Raw genomic sequence first — 14,436 nt, 5'->3', positions numbered from 1 at the left:
GGCCCCTGTCTCTCCCCTGATGCCCTGTCCAGGTCTACCTCAGTTGCCTAAAAAACTGCAACTGAGAGCTGTGGAGACAACATGACTTACTGAGTTAGCTCCACCCAGGACCCCCTGAGATAGCTTGTTGAGTGTGTTTTTTTTCTTCCACAAAGTTGATGGACAAATAGTGATTTCAGAGGAAAGAGTTGGGGGTGTGAAGGACATTGGAATAAGCAATTCACTTTGCTTTTTGGAAGGTATTATTTGTTGGAATTTTTGAAGAAAAGAGACTGTTGGATATTGTAGAAGGGAGAAAAAATGGAAACGGGAGCAGACCAACGTCAGAGAAGAAGAGCTGCAATGCATGGCCTGGAAGACCAGAAGAGGGTAAGTTAGCACAACCTCCTTTCTCTGGTTTTCCTCCCAGTCTCCCTTTTAGAGTTTTGTAAAATCTGTGTATCAGTTGCTTTGACTTGTGTTTGGGCAAAACCAAATGTTTTTTTCAGTATTTGCATTGTTTGGTAGAATCCATGAAGAAACTGGGATTTTGAATCATAACAGGCATGTTAGTCTTTTGAGCTTTTTGGTCTGCAGCCCGCATGGAAAAATGTAACACAATTGGATCCTGTGGTATGTCAATGTCAATGACATTCATCTGAGATGACTATACTTAGACAAGGTTAAAGTTTTTCAAAGTCTTTGCTGGGTTACACGCAATGATAAGTGCTGCGATTTATGGGTGGTCGTCGTGGCGGATGTCCCATCTGGCCTAATGGTGGCATCAGCTGCCACTGGGGTTTAATTGACTTGTGTGTTGATGCGTGTGTGTCTTTTATGGCTGCTTGGAAATGCATGTGGGCACCAGAAACATGAGGGAAAAAATGTGACATTAGTGGCCATATAACTGCTTAGGGTAAATCATTGACTTTCTCGTCATGCCAGAGGGTTCCCCCATCTGCGTAAAGAGCATAAAGTGAGAGCAAGGGGCCCCCATGTTTAATAAATGGGACTGGGTATTGTGATACTGACAATGATATTAGTATGCATGGATGTGTGCACACGTTTTGTGTGCATTTTGAGGTGGAATGGGAGAGCCAGTCAATGATCTCTTGAGAGACGGAGGGAGGCATATCCCCCATCTGTTTTGTCCTCTTGACAGAGGGTGATGCTAGTGAGCAGAGGGGGAGGACTTGCCTGAGAATGGAGCTGGTATCTGTCTCCTCTTCAACTACTATGCAGTTTAAAGTTGGACTGGGACTAATGGGTCAATACTTTGCTCGTCCATCCAACGCTCTACCAGTCACTGATGGCACAGTACAGAATAAAGTATAGTAGGACTCAGTAAGGCTCTCGGTAATTCTGATAGAACCTCCCGCCCACTGGTACATCCTCCCTGTCAGTCGCTCACCACCAGCTTCTGTGATTTAGTAATGTATGTTTGCACCAATGCTTTCTTATGACTCCTGGAAGCGTTGGAGGGAGGCCCCAATGATTGACCCTGTGTGGGCAAAATAAATCTGTGTTGACTCGGATTGTATTACTCTTCATCTGTAATGGTGTAGAGGCCTCAGCACTTCCCAGTCCTTGTCTTTTTTCTATCCCCTTAACCAATTTTAGCCAGGTACAGTTTTGACTAATGCAACAGCCATGTATTAAACAAAAAGATACTCAACTATTTAAAAATATAAGAAATACATAAATATTGGCTGTATTAATGTACTGGTTCTATGGATCCTGGTTACTGAGCAGGACTAAGTAATGTCCCAGTCTTGTTGTATTTGCTATCAAAAATGCGTCTGTAGCTGTTAACCGCTTCATTTGAAAATGATTACTGCACCTTTCATTATGTTCACATTGCTCTCCTATCTAACAATTTTGTTTGGTACTGCAGGGGTTCATTTAAATCTACTTGCGTGTCTGTCTGAAGTAAGTGAAGGTTAGTTTCACTTTTGATGCATCTACCCTGGCTGTAGGTGGTAGTAGTAGGCATTCCAAGTCTTTTCGGTCAGCCGGCTCACATGGCTCCATTACATCTGAAAGAGAGAGCTCATTTGGCTCACAAGAAGCAGCTCATAGTTTCAGATGCTTAAAAATAACACCAGTACATAAAAATGCTCATCTCCAATGTAATGGTAAAAGTGTAGTCTAGAATTTTGTTAAAAATGTAAATCTTGCCTGTCCTATTTATTATATACATTTATTTTTTGCCGAACCAGCCAAGAAGTGGAGCCGGCCAAGAAGAGTGAATATCTTGTGAGTGAGTGAGTGCCGGACTGACTGACTACATATTGTTAAATAGTGTAGTGGTTAGAGACGCGGACTATCACATAGTCAACCGGGGTTCGGTCGTTGTCACAGACAGAACAAATTAGGCATTAGGATTTGATCAGGATAGTCTAAAACTTCACTGTCTACAAGCTTTCAGTAGGTGCATTATAGTAAGCCTGAAGTAAAACTGATTTTGGTTATGGACGAGCTGCACCGACAACTAACATTGCTCCTTATTTCGATTTACATAGTGTTGTTCACTTAGTGTAGTAATTAGCTATTCAACGGTCATTGTTTTCATTATAGTTACTGAATAGCTGTTAGCTAGCCATCTATATTGATCTTTTTCTAATTGAATGCATTGAATATAGTGTAACAACCCTGTTATACCTGTTGTTGGTTTGGATGTCAGCTACTAATGTTGGGAACTTGTTTTGAGAATCGTGACGTTTCGACTAATTGGTTTGACAATGCTAAAGTAAACAGACATCACATCATACATTTTTTTTCTCTTAATTCTCACTAAATAGGTGTAGTGTGCTATGCCATCATTCATAAGCTTATTGCACTCATAGGTTTCTATAATATTCAATAACTCTACCAATTGATGCTAGTTCACACTTGTGTATTACTGTCATACTTGCTATATCTAAATGTTCAATAATACTACCCAGATTGCTGCTATATCACTAATACTATCCAGATTACTGCTAGTTTACAGTACTCTTTTTTTTAAACTGCTGCTAGTGTATAGTGTTATGTATATTTTTGCTTTATTATTATTTTCTGTCTAGCTATATTTTTGCTAATATACTCTTCTTCTAAATAATTTGTGTCCTGTGACGTCGCCCGGCATGGCGTAGCCGGGGCCCCACCCTGGAGCCATGCCCGGGGTTGGGGCTCGTTCGCGAGCGCCTGGTGGCCGGGCCTTTCCCCATGGGGCCCGGCCGGGCCCAGCCCGAACGAGCGACATGGGGCCGCCCTCCCGTGGGCTCACCACCCACAGGAGGGACCATAAGGGGCCGGAGCAGAGAGGATCGGGCGGCAGTCGAAGGCGGGGGCCTAGACAACCCGATCCCTGGACACGGAAACTAGCTCTAGGGACGTGGAATGTCACCTCGCTGGCGGGGAAGGAGCCTGAGATCGTGCGTGAGGTTGAGAGGTTCCGACTAGAGGTAGTCGGGATCACCTCTACGCACGGCTTGGGCTCTGGAACCACACTCCTTGAGAGAGGATGGACTCTTCACCACTCTGGAGTTGCCCATGGTGAGAGGCGGCGGGCTGGTGTGGGTTTGCTTATAGCTCCCCAGCTCTGCCGCCATGTGTTGGAGTTTACCCCGGTGAACGAGAGGGTCGTTTCCCTGCGCCTACGGGTTGGGGATAGGTCCCTCACTGTTGTTTGTGCCTACGGGCCGAACGGCAGTGCAGAGTACCCGACCTTCTTGGAGTCTCTGGGAGGGGTGCTGGAAAGTGCTCCGACTGGGGACTCTATTGTTCTACTGGGGGACTTAAACGCCCACGTGGGCAACGACAGTGACACCTGGAGGGGCGTGATTGGGAGGAACGGCCCCCCTGATCTGAACCCGAGCGGTGTTCAGTTTGTCCATAACGAACACCATGTTCAAGCATAAGGGTGTCCATCAGTGCACGTGGCACCAGGACACCCTAGGCCGCAGGTCGATGATCGACTTTGTTGTCGTTTCATCTGAACTGCGGCCGTATGTCTTGGACACTCGGGTGAAGAGAGGGGCGGAGCTGTCAACTGATCACCACCTGGTTGTGAGTTGGATCCGATGGCGGGGGAGGAAGCTGGACAGACTCGGCAGGCCCAAGCGTACTGTAAGGGTCTGCTGGGAACGTCTGGCAGAGTCTCCTGTCAGAGAGATCTTTAACTCCCACCTCCGGCAGAGCTTCGACTGGATCCCGAGGGAGGCTGGAGATATTGAGTCCGAGTGGACCATGTTCTCCACCGCCATTGTCGAAGCGGCCGCTCGGAGCTGTGGCCGTAAGGTCTCCGGTGCCTGTCGAGGCGGCAATCCCCGAACCCGGTGGTGGACACCGGAAGTAAGGGATGCCGTCAAGCTGAAGAAGGAGTCCTATCAGGCCTGGTTGGCTTGTGGGACTCCTGAGGCAGCTGATGGGTACCGACAGGCCAAGCGGGCTGCAGCCCGGGTGGTTGTGGAGGCAAAAACTCGGGCCTGGGAGGAGTTTGGTGAGGCCATGGAGAAGGACTATCGGCTGGCCTCGAAGAGATTCTGGCAAACCATCCGGCGCCTCAGGAGAGGGAAACAGTGCCCTACCAACGCTGTTTACAGTAGAGGTGGGCAGCTGTTGACCTCAACTGGGGATGTCGTCGGGCGGTGGAAGGAGTACTTCGAGGATCTCCTCAATCCCGCCGTCACGTCTTCCATTGAGGAAGCAGAGGATGAGGGCTCAGAGGTGGACTCGTCCATCACCCGGGCTGAAGTCACAGAGGTGGTTAAGAAACTCCTCGGTGGCAAGGCACCGGGGGTGGATGAGATCCGCCCTGAGTACCTCAAGTCTCTGGATGTTGTGGGGCTGTCTTGGCTGACACGCCTGTGCAACATCGCGTGGCAGTCGGGGACAGTGCCTCTGGGATGGCAGACCGGGGTGGTGGTCCCTCTTTTTAAGAAGGGGGACCGGAGGGTGTGTTCCAACTATAGGGGGATCACACTTCTCAGCCTCCCCAGGAAAGTCTATGCCAGGGTTCTGGAGAGGAGAATACGGCCGATAGTAGAACCTCGGATTCAGGAGGAACAGTGTGGTTTTCGTCCAGGCCGTGGAACACTGGACCAGCTCTATACCCTCTACAGGGTGATGGAGGGTTCATGGGAGTTTGCCCAACCAATCCACATGTGTTTTGTGGATTTGGAGAAGGCATTCGACTGTGTCCCTCGCGGCATCCTGTGGAGGGTGCTTCGGGAATATGGGGTCCTGGGTCCCTTGCTAAGGGCTGTCAGGTCCCTGTACAACCGAAGCAGGAGCTTGGTCCGCATTGGCAGTAAGTCAGACTTGTTCCCTGTGCATGTTGGACTCCGTCAGGGCTGCCCTTTGTCACCGGTTCTGTTCGTAATTTTTATGGACAGAATTTCTAGGCGCAGCCAGGGGCCGGAGGGTGTCAGGTTTGGGGACCACACGATTTCGTCTCTGCTCTTTGCGGATGATGTTGTCGTGTTGGCCCCTTCAAGCCAGGACCTTCAGCATGCACTTGGACGGTTTGCAGCCGAGTGTGAAGCGGTGGGGATGAAAATCAGTACCTCCAAATCCGAGGCCATGGTCCTCAGTCGGAAAAGGGTGGCTTGACCACTTCAGGTTGGTGGAGAGTGCCTGCCTCAAGTGGAGGAGTTTAAGTATCTAGGGGTCCTGTTCACGAGTGAGGGAAGGAAGGAACGGGAGATTGACAGACGGATCGGTGCAGCTTCTGCAGTAATGCGGTTGATGTATCGGTCTGTCGTGGTGAAGAAAGAGCTGAGCCGCAAGGCGAAGCTCTCGATTTACCGGTCAATCTACGTTCCTACTCTCACCTATGGTCATGAGCTTTGGGTCATGACCGAAAGGACAAAATCCCGGATACAGGCGGCCGAAATGAGCTTTCTCCGCAGGGTGGCTGGGCGATCCCTTAGAGATAGGGTGAGAAGGGTGAGCTCAGAGTAGAGCCGCTGCTCCTCCACATCGAGAGGGGTCAGCTGAGGTGGCTTGGGCATCTGTTTCAGATGCCTCCGGAACGCCTTCCTGGGAAGGTGTTCCGGTCCCGTCCCACCGGGAGGAGACCCCGGGGAAGACCTAGGACACGCTGGAGGGACTATGTCTCCCGGCTGGCCTGGGAACGCCTCGGTGTCCCCCCGGAAGAGCTGGAGGAAGTGTCTGGGGAGAGGGAAGTCTGGGCATCCCTGCTTAGACTGCTGCCCCCGCGACCCGGCCCCGGATAAGCGGAAGAAGAAGATGGTACTCTTCTTCTTAACTCTTACTATCTACAGTGGATATAAAAAGTCTACACACCCTTTTTACAATGCCAGGTTATTGTGATGTTAAAGAATGAGACAAAGATAAATCATGTCATAACTTTTTCCAGCTTTAATGTGACCCATAACATGAACAATTCAATTGAAAAACTAACTGAAATCTTTGAGGGGTGAAAACTAAAAAGTAAAAAACTCACAATAACCTGGTTGCATAGGTGTGCTAACCCTTATACTAGTACTTTGTTGAAGCACCTTTTGATTTTATTACAGCACTCAGTCTTTTTGGGTAGGAGTCCATTAGCATGGCACATCTTGACCTGGCATTATTTGTCCACTCTTCTTTGCAAAAGCACTCCAAATATGTCAGATTGCGAGGACATCTCCTCTACACAGGCCTCTTCAGGGCCATTCCAAAACGTTAATCTTCTTCTGGGAAAGCCATGCTTTTGTGGATTTGGATGTGTGCTTTGGGTCGTTTTCGTGCTGAAAGGTGAACTTCCTCTTCATCTTCAGTTTTCTCACAGACCCCTGAAGGTTTTGTGCCAAAATTGCCTGGTATTTGGAACTGTTCATAATTCCCTCCACCCTGACTAAGGCCCTGGTTCTAGCTGAAGAAAAACAGCCCCAAAGCATGATGCTGCCACCACCACGCTTCACTGTGGGTATGGTGTAAGAAAAGGCTTCAGTCTTGCCACCCAACCCCATAGCCTATTCATATGAACAATACGTGAGATTGTTGTCACATGTAGCACACAGCCAGTACTTGGTTTTGGAGGGACCTCCAGATCTTGGTAATGTCTCTGTTGTGCCATATCTTCTCCACTTGATGATGACTGTCTTCACTATGTTCCATGGTATATCTAATGCTTTGGAAATTATTTTGTACCCTTCTCCTGACTGATATCTTTCAACAATGAGATCCTTCTGATGCTTTGGAAGCTATCTGTGGAGAATGGCTTTTGCTCTGAGATGCAACTAAGAAAATGTCAGGAAAATCCTACTAGAAAAACTGAACTTTATTTGTGATTAATCAGAGTCACTTTAAATGATGGCAAGTGTGTAATGACTTCTATTTAACATGGGTTTGATTGGTTAATTCTGAACACAGCCACATTCCCAGTTATAAGAGGGTGTGCACACTTATGCAACCAGTTTATTGTAAGGTTTTTAATTAAAAATTTTCCCCCTCAAAGATTTCAGATTGTTTTTCAATTGTTCATATTATAGGTCACATTAAAAGTAGAAAAAGTTCTGACATTATTTATCTTTGTCTCATTCTTTTACATCACAAGAACCTGGCATTTTAACAGGGGTGTGTAGACTTTTTATATCCACTGTAGTTGTCGGGTGCCATGTCACAATAATTTAATTGTACAGGATGACACTGTGTTGTTTGGTGCATTTGACAAATAAATCTTGAAACTATATACCCATGTCTCACATGCAACACAACTCGCTGTTTAAATATCGTAGTGTTGAAAGACAGTCTGCCACATAGAAAACCGCAGATTGAATCCAGCCAGGGACAACAACATTCATTCATTCTAATCATGGGCTGGCAGAACTTGGCTTGCCTGGTTCCTTTTCTTGTTTCCTGACACTACCCTACAGGAAAAATGCTTGTGGAACACAAAAATGGGATCTTCCCAGTATTTATTGTTTCTACAGTGCAGACATGCACTCTTTAGTGAATAGTTGTATAACTCATCTGCAAATAAAATTTGTTTAAGCTGAACATCTAAGGAAACCATGGAGCCAAGTTAACGTCTCCTTTTGCCACTTCAGTTTGGCTCCCAGGGTTCACCAAAAAGAGCTGTTGAATAAGCGCTATTTGTTGGCCATCTCTAGGACCATGACAAAATGGTGTGCACTATGCAGACATGAAAATACATAAACCGGTGTCAACATTATTTTTATTCTTTTTGATTGGAACTGTGTTAGCTAAAGTTTCCTAGCAAGACAGCAAGTGTTACAAATGTTGCCAGCCTGCATGGCAACGACTTTTGACAGAAAGGGCAACCAGTCATTTTACATAGCACTATCCAAAAATATCACTGCCATTGCTTAATCATACGTGATGTACAAAATGGACCCCAGTGCCTGCGCACTTGCCTAATTTTCACCTTTAAGATCGAAGCTATGGTATCCCTCTATGACCAAAAGATTAGTCTTGCTTAATTCTGTGAAATTAATTTGTATTTCTACTTATAAATCTTTAGAAACATTCTACTCCATAGATATTCAACCCTCTCCTTGGGACCCCCCCAGCCATCTCACAGTTTAGTTTTAGCCCTGAAATAGCTCACCTGGTTCAACAGGTAAGGGGTTGTTAATTAGTTAAAAAGTTGATTCAGGTGTGCTTGCTCGGGGGGATATCTAATAGATGGAATGGCTGGTGGGTCCCCTGGAGAGGGTTGAAGACCTGTGCTCTACTCAATGAATTAGTTATCTGAAAAGGTCATTGCTGAAATAAAGGCTATACAGATGTACATTAAAAATAATAAGACAACAGACAGAGATGATGGCCGTAGAACTATTATAAGTGCTCTGTGAAAAGGTGAGTTGGTATGTGTTTATTGAAGATGAAGGTTCCACCATTGACCTGCCAGAACAGGGAAGAGTTTTGACTGCGTGGATTGGGAACTAATCCAAAGGGGCGGGATGGCCAAGAGCCCAGAGGTGGCTGAACGAAGAACCCATGGGAGTGTAGGGTTTAGCATTGCCTGAAGGTAGGGAGGAGAATCTCCTCTTGTTGCTTCATAGGAAAAAACCATCGCATTGAAGCGGATTCCAACTACAGCTGGAAGCCAGTCTAGAGTGTGAAGAAGCGGGGTGACATGGGAGAACTTGGGGAGGTTGAACACCAGGCGGGCCACTGCATTCTCAATGAGTGTCAGGGATTGGGATGCACATACCGGATGGCCCACCAAGTCATTGCTGAAAATAAGGTGGTCTTATTCCTACTTGTGGTCTTATTGATACCTGGTAAAATAACAGTTTATTTTATTTTATTTTGAGATGTACTCCATTCAACCAGCTCTTTCTAAAGCACAACCCGAAATTGAATGTGCAATTATTTTGTAAAAACATTGTAAAGATAGGACAGCACTCCAATAATATACTTATAAATTCATGTTTTTAGTACTGTACGAATGTCTTAGGTACAAGCCCTTCTTCAAAGTGCGTAGTTGTAGGCTTGTATCCGAAGCAATGGTGTGTCAATAAAACATGTGTATGTAAGGAAAATACCAGATTACTGCTTTATCTTTGCTTTTCCTACTATACACAAAGATTCAGCATTCAATTAGTTGACATACATACACTTTTTATACCAAATTAGGATCCACCCGATGTGGGAGTCTATTTTATTGTTATTGCAATCCATTTCTCAAAAAAAAAAAGTTTGATTGAGCCAGAAGTGTGGTTTTCTGTGACTGTTTAAACTTCTCACTGGCAAGTTTGATTATATTATCATCAAATCAAACATTAAGAGTTTTCCATCCCACAAAGGGGTCACTTGCTGTAAGTAGTCTATTTTCTCTGTCTTCATATCTGACTGAGTCTGTGTATTTATTCCTTTTATGTTCTACATACTATTTCTGACTGTTCCTCCATCATTTTGAGACATTGTTGTACTCTATTCCCTCGAAAGTCCAAAAAAGGTGGTTTACATCATATGACTATTGCCTTTTTCTATTTTGAATGCAGTCAGTGAATAGTCAATTAGTTACCCAGTACAATTTAAAAAGTGACTTATGGTGACTTATGGTGGTCCAGTAGTCTACGCTGATTCCTCTGGTGCACAAGTTCTGCTGCATTGTGGGTTTGATTCCGACCTATTGCTCTTTCACCACCTTTCTGTCAAATAAAGCATAAAATGCCTGAAACTATATCCAAAAGAAAAGGAAAAAGAATGAAAAGGACAGTGTCTACGAGAGGTAAATTAGGAGTGGTTTGAGCCTCATTTCAAATATTTGAGGCATTGCAGCACTCCTGTATCCCGGTCTCTCCAGCAGTGAGGACTGGTTTTATAGAAAAGATTGCCTAGTCTAATATTTTTCTCCCTATTGTATTTCTCTCACCCTACTCAATTATTGATTTGATCAGGTGTGTGAAAATGATCACCCGGGATTTTCTATAGCATGAATATTAATTGACAGAACAGGAATCCCAACTGCTGTTTGCCAGTTTTACAGACCGTTGCCTCTCTCACAGGATGCTAAATGCCACAATGAGCAAAACACAAGGAAACAAGAACAACTCTGTTAGTGTTGATGGACTGTAGATTAGTGCGTACACAACCAGGACCTTGAACAAGGTACTAATTTGAACTACTTGAGTGAGCAGGGCCTTCATTTCGATGTGGTTGCTATGGCAATTACCTGCAAGTCTGCTCAAAATGGTGTATTTGTCCCCTGCATGCCTGATAAGGTATTGGCAAATCACGTCCTGTCTTTTAAGGCAAGGGACGGCTTTCAAGTTAAGGACATACCGCCAAGGCCATACATGCCACCAACCTGGTGAAATTGTCGATGTAAGACAAGACAGCCATGGAGACGAGATGCTTTTGGTGTCTCTGGGGAGGCTAGGTGGATTGTGCGTCTGCTAGACAGAGCTACAGAACACTGTCTGCGTTAATGGACATCAGTGGACCTGAATAATTTGAAAGCGCAGAGGTAGCAACGTGAACGGTGGGTTCCCGTTGTCGAGGAATTACCTCGGGCTCCTGTGCGACACGCCTCAGCACCCCCCCTCCCCCCACCCACCCTCATTAACCAGGCTGCCTCAGCTCCCAATCTACAAGCAGATACTCCGCAAGCATATACTCAAAGGTAATTGAATTCTGTTCCCTTTGTAGATCCTGTCTAGGCATGGGTGTCTCCCTCTCTGTACATTAATGTTCATTGAGTGGCAATCATTGGATACAAGGCAAAGCAGGGTATTACATAGAGGACGGGGGAGCCCATGGAGCTAACCCACTGAAGCAATACTCAAAGGGAGATCCTGTGAGGTGATAGCGGGAAAGTAGGGCATTGGAATTCATTGAATTAGGGGGAGTCCCAGGGATACAATAATGAGAAAAGAAAGACTTAGTCAAGATAGAGAAATCCAAACTTTGAGCTGTGTGTGTGTGTGTGTGCGCTCAAGTTTGTGTGATTGTGCTGCTCCTTTTGAAATGTCTTGTTTGTTTTATGCTTGGCCTCGAGAAACATGTGACTTGAGCAACCCAAATGCCACTGTTTGTTTGCTTAGCCCGCCTTGGACTGGGCAGGGATCATGCCAGTCTGCTATTCATGGCACACTAAGCTACGGCGAATAAACCCGTCAAGCATCATCATCACAGATTCAGCGCACATCATAGAGTGCCGTCCACATTGGTGTATCACTGTACTTGTAGTGGAGTGAAAATGATGTAAGGTTCTTCCAAAAAGCACGTTCAAACGCCTATGAGAGCTCAGTGTTTGAACAAGGCACTCGGCTGGCGGATTTATTGGAGAACCGTCAGAGCAGTCAGAGGGACTGTTTATGGGTCTTCAACTAATGGGGTTTGAAGTGTACGTTGGCATTTTCAAACGTTTGCCTCCACATGTAGTTCTTAGGAGAGGTCTCAAAAGAACTGTTTCTTTAAGGTTATTCAAAAACATTTTCTCTTGGTTAACATTCTGACCTCGCACAGCGTTGCCGTGGAAACGCATTGATTTGGGGAAATTCATGTATTATTATTATTTGTTTTAAATACTTGTTTCGGGGCATTTCAGGGCTTTTTTTTGAAGGTGCAGATAGAGGAGACAAACCCATGCTGTAGCAGTATATGTGTACTTGAAGCAGTGGCTTAGATTGCTAGACCACCTGACATACAGGATTTATATTATACCAAGACAAAGAGAACTTACTGTGTGGAGCTGGAGCTGTTGACTTTGGTTGACCTACAGTTCAAACACATTCAAAAGGGTTTGGTATTGGTGACTCTGTATGACACGTTTGGATGGAGAAGCATCATCAGGTAAAAGCAATGGCATTTGTTTTAACATAAACAGGCAGGGTGTCTTTTAAACATCATTGATTTCAACCATTTACACAACATTCACTCAACAAAAACAAAAGAGAGTGTGCCGCTAACTGTCCAACAAATAGCTTTTGGATGTATTTGCAGAGGCATCTGCTCTGCCCGGTTGAATGTGCAGCTCATTAAATGCGTTTGAGGCGGTTTTAGTTCGTACTCTCTTCCAGGATAATGAGAGGTGTTGCTTGTGATTGTACGTGCTTCTGCATAGCAGGTGGGGGGAGGGGCGCTACATCATACATGTTTATGTTTATTTTCCAATTAGATCTTTTAAAGAGGCCTCTCAGCCACTTAATCCCAAGATCAATTTAGAGTGCACACAGCACTTCATATGAACAACCAAATGGTTCTGTGTGGTAATTGGCAAACACGTGTTTCTATAGCACTGCTAGAGTGTCCCCTGTTTTAGACTAGTGATCCTGCAAGAAAAGCCCCACTGTTTGTTAGAATGGGGGGGGTCAGACCTATGAGAAGATCTATGTTTTCTTGACTAATATGTAGTGGCTGGTGTATTACGTATACGTACCGGCCTGGGTCACTGGGGTCACATTCACCATGGTTTTGACAGCACTGTTCCTACGACCATCAACCACTCGTATAACCACAGACAGCCTACGCTTCATATTGTCATTCATGTGCTGTAGCAACAGCCGTTAGCAAACAGCTCTCTGTCATTCAGCATCCAGGCAAAGAATCGCCGGTAGTGAAATATGTTTCTCATCTTAGGCATTGTAAAAATCTAGTTTGGACGCATTTTTGGATTGATTGACAAATATAAAACAATTGCCAAATAATGTGTTTGGATGAGTTGTTATTTTACATGTATTTTGAAATGGCCACATGTATGTTACATGCCATTTTTATTGTTGTGTGGGAGCGATCATTTGGGTGTGCATCTGTTCAGATTGAATGATGACCTGTCAGTCTCAACTGTCAGGGAAATAATGGAATTCTTTGTTGACCACGCTCCATTTTGACCTCCAGCTGCATCATGACCCCCTTTAGACAGAGTAATCCCTAACCCGGCCCTTCAGGTTTTGTACAGCACTCTACTACAACTACATAGCTGTGATGTTGGCTTGCTGGCTTGTTGCCTAGATATTGCAGGTCGGGAGGGATGCGATTTGTCATCAACAGAGTTTGATTGATGGTGGGCACCAACAGCGCTCGGTTGCTTCTATCTGAAACTAATTGAACTTTAATATCAAGGAGGCAGGGTGGCGTTTTGACAAACGGCCACTTTTGCAGGATTTTCTTTGTAGAGCCTAGAAGTGAAGAGAAGGCATAATTTGGTTTGGATGTCATCAGTGTACTTTTAACTCATAGCTGAAGGGTCTTCCATTGGAGGAAAAGGGAGATTGCTGTTTCTCCCAAAAGGAACCTGATCCTTTGAGAATAAGCTGGTCCTCTTCTCTTGACGTTTGCAGACACGGCCCTTGCACACTGAGTATGTAATAACAAAAAGAGTGTGGGTCATTAGACGCACCGGCCTTTCGACAGTGACAAAGAGGCCCTTATTGGTTTCTATACGCAGAGGTCATTTCAGGTCGTTAGCACTGGAGCTAGCATTATTTGCTAGCAGATCAGGCAGCTGCTAAAACACCAGGCAATGGGGAGGAATGAAACAGGGGAGCCATTTTGGGGAGGGAATGTGTTTGACTAGCCATGCGGCACTGACAGGCTTTGGGGCTAAGGGGTTTGGGTAGTGGTGGGGGAGCAGGAGGTGGGACCGGGGCTTGAGCTGTAGGTGGGGGTTGGTAATAAGGGAAGGACTGGTCAGGACGTTGGTGCTGGTAGGCCCTAAGCACCATCTGTCAGCCCCCTCTCTCACAGCCCTGAAGGGAGGGTCAAGGACAGGTGGCAGGGGAGGCTGGGATGGATACAGAACCGTGGGATTGGCTGGTTGGCCTGCTTGACCTATCCACTCCCCTCACACGTCCATGTGGGTGTGCCCTGTCGCAGGAAGGGCAGTTCAGATGACCGTGCTCCACTTCCTGACTTCCTGCAAGTGTCATGGGTTCTTTCCAGAAGATGTAGTCATTACAGCCCATCTTGTCTTTTGTCACTCAATGCCAGGGTGGTTGAAGAATTTGGTCTCTGGAAAAATACCTGGTAAAATAAGGGTAATGATAACCAACA

The sequence above is a fragment of the Esox lucius genome, chromosome 2 (assembly GCF_011004845.1).
Source record: "Esox lucius isolate fEsoLuc1 chromosome 2, fEsoLuc1.pri, whole genome shotgun sequence".
Lineage (NCBI taxonomy): Eukaryota > Metazoa > Chordata > Actinopteri > Esociformes > Esocidae > Esox > Esox lucius.
The sequence above is the reverse complement of the archived record's forward strand: the minus strand, read 5'-3'. Positions refer to the sequence as shown.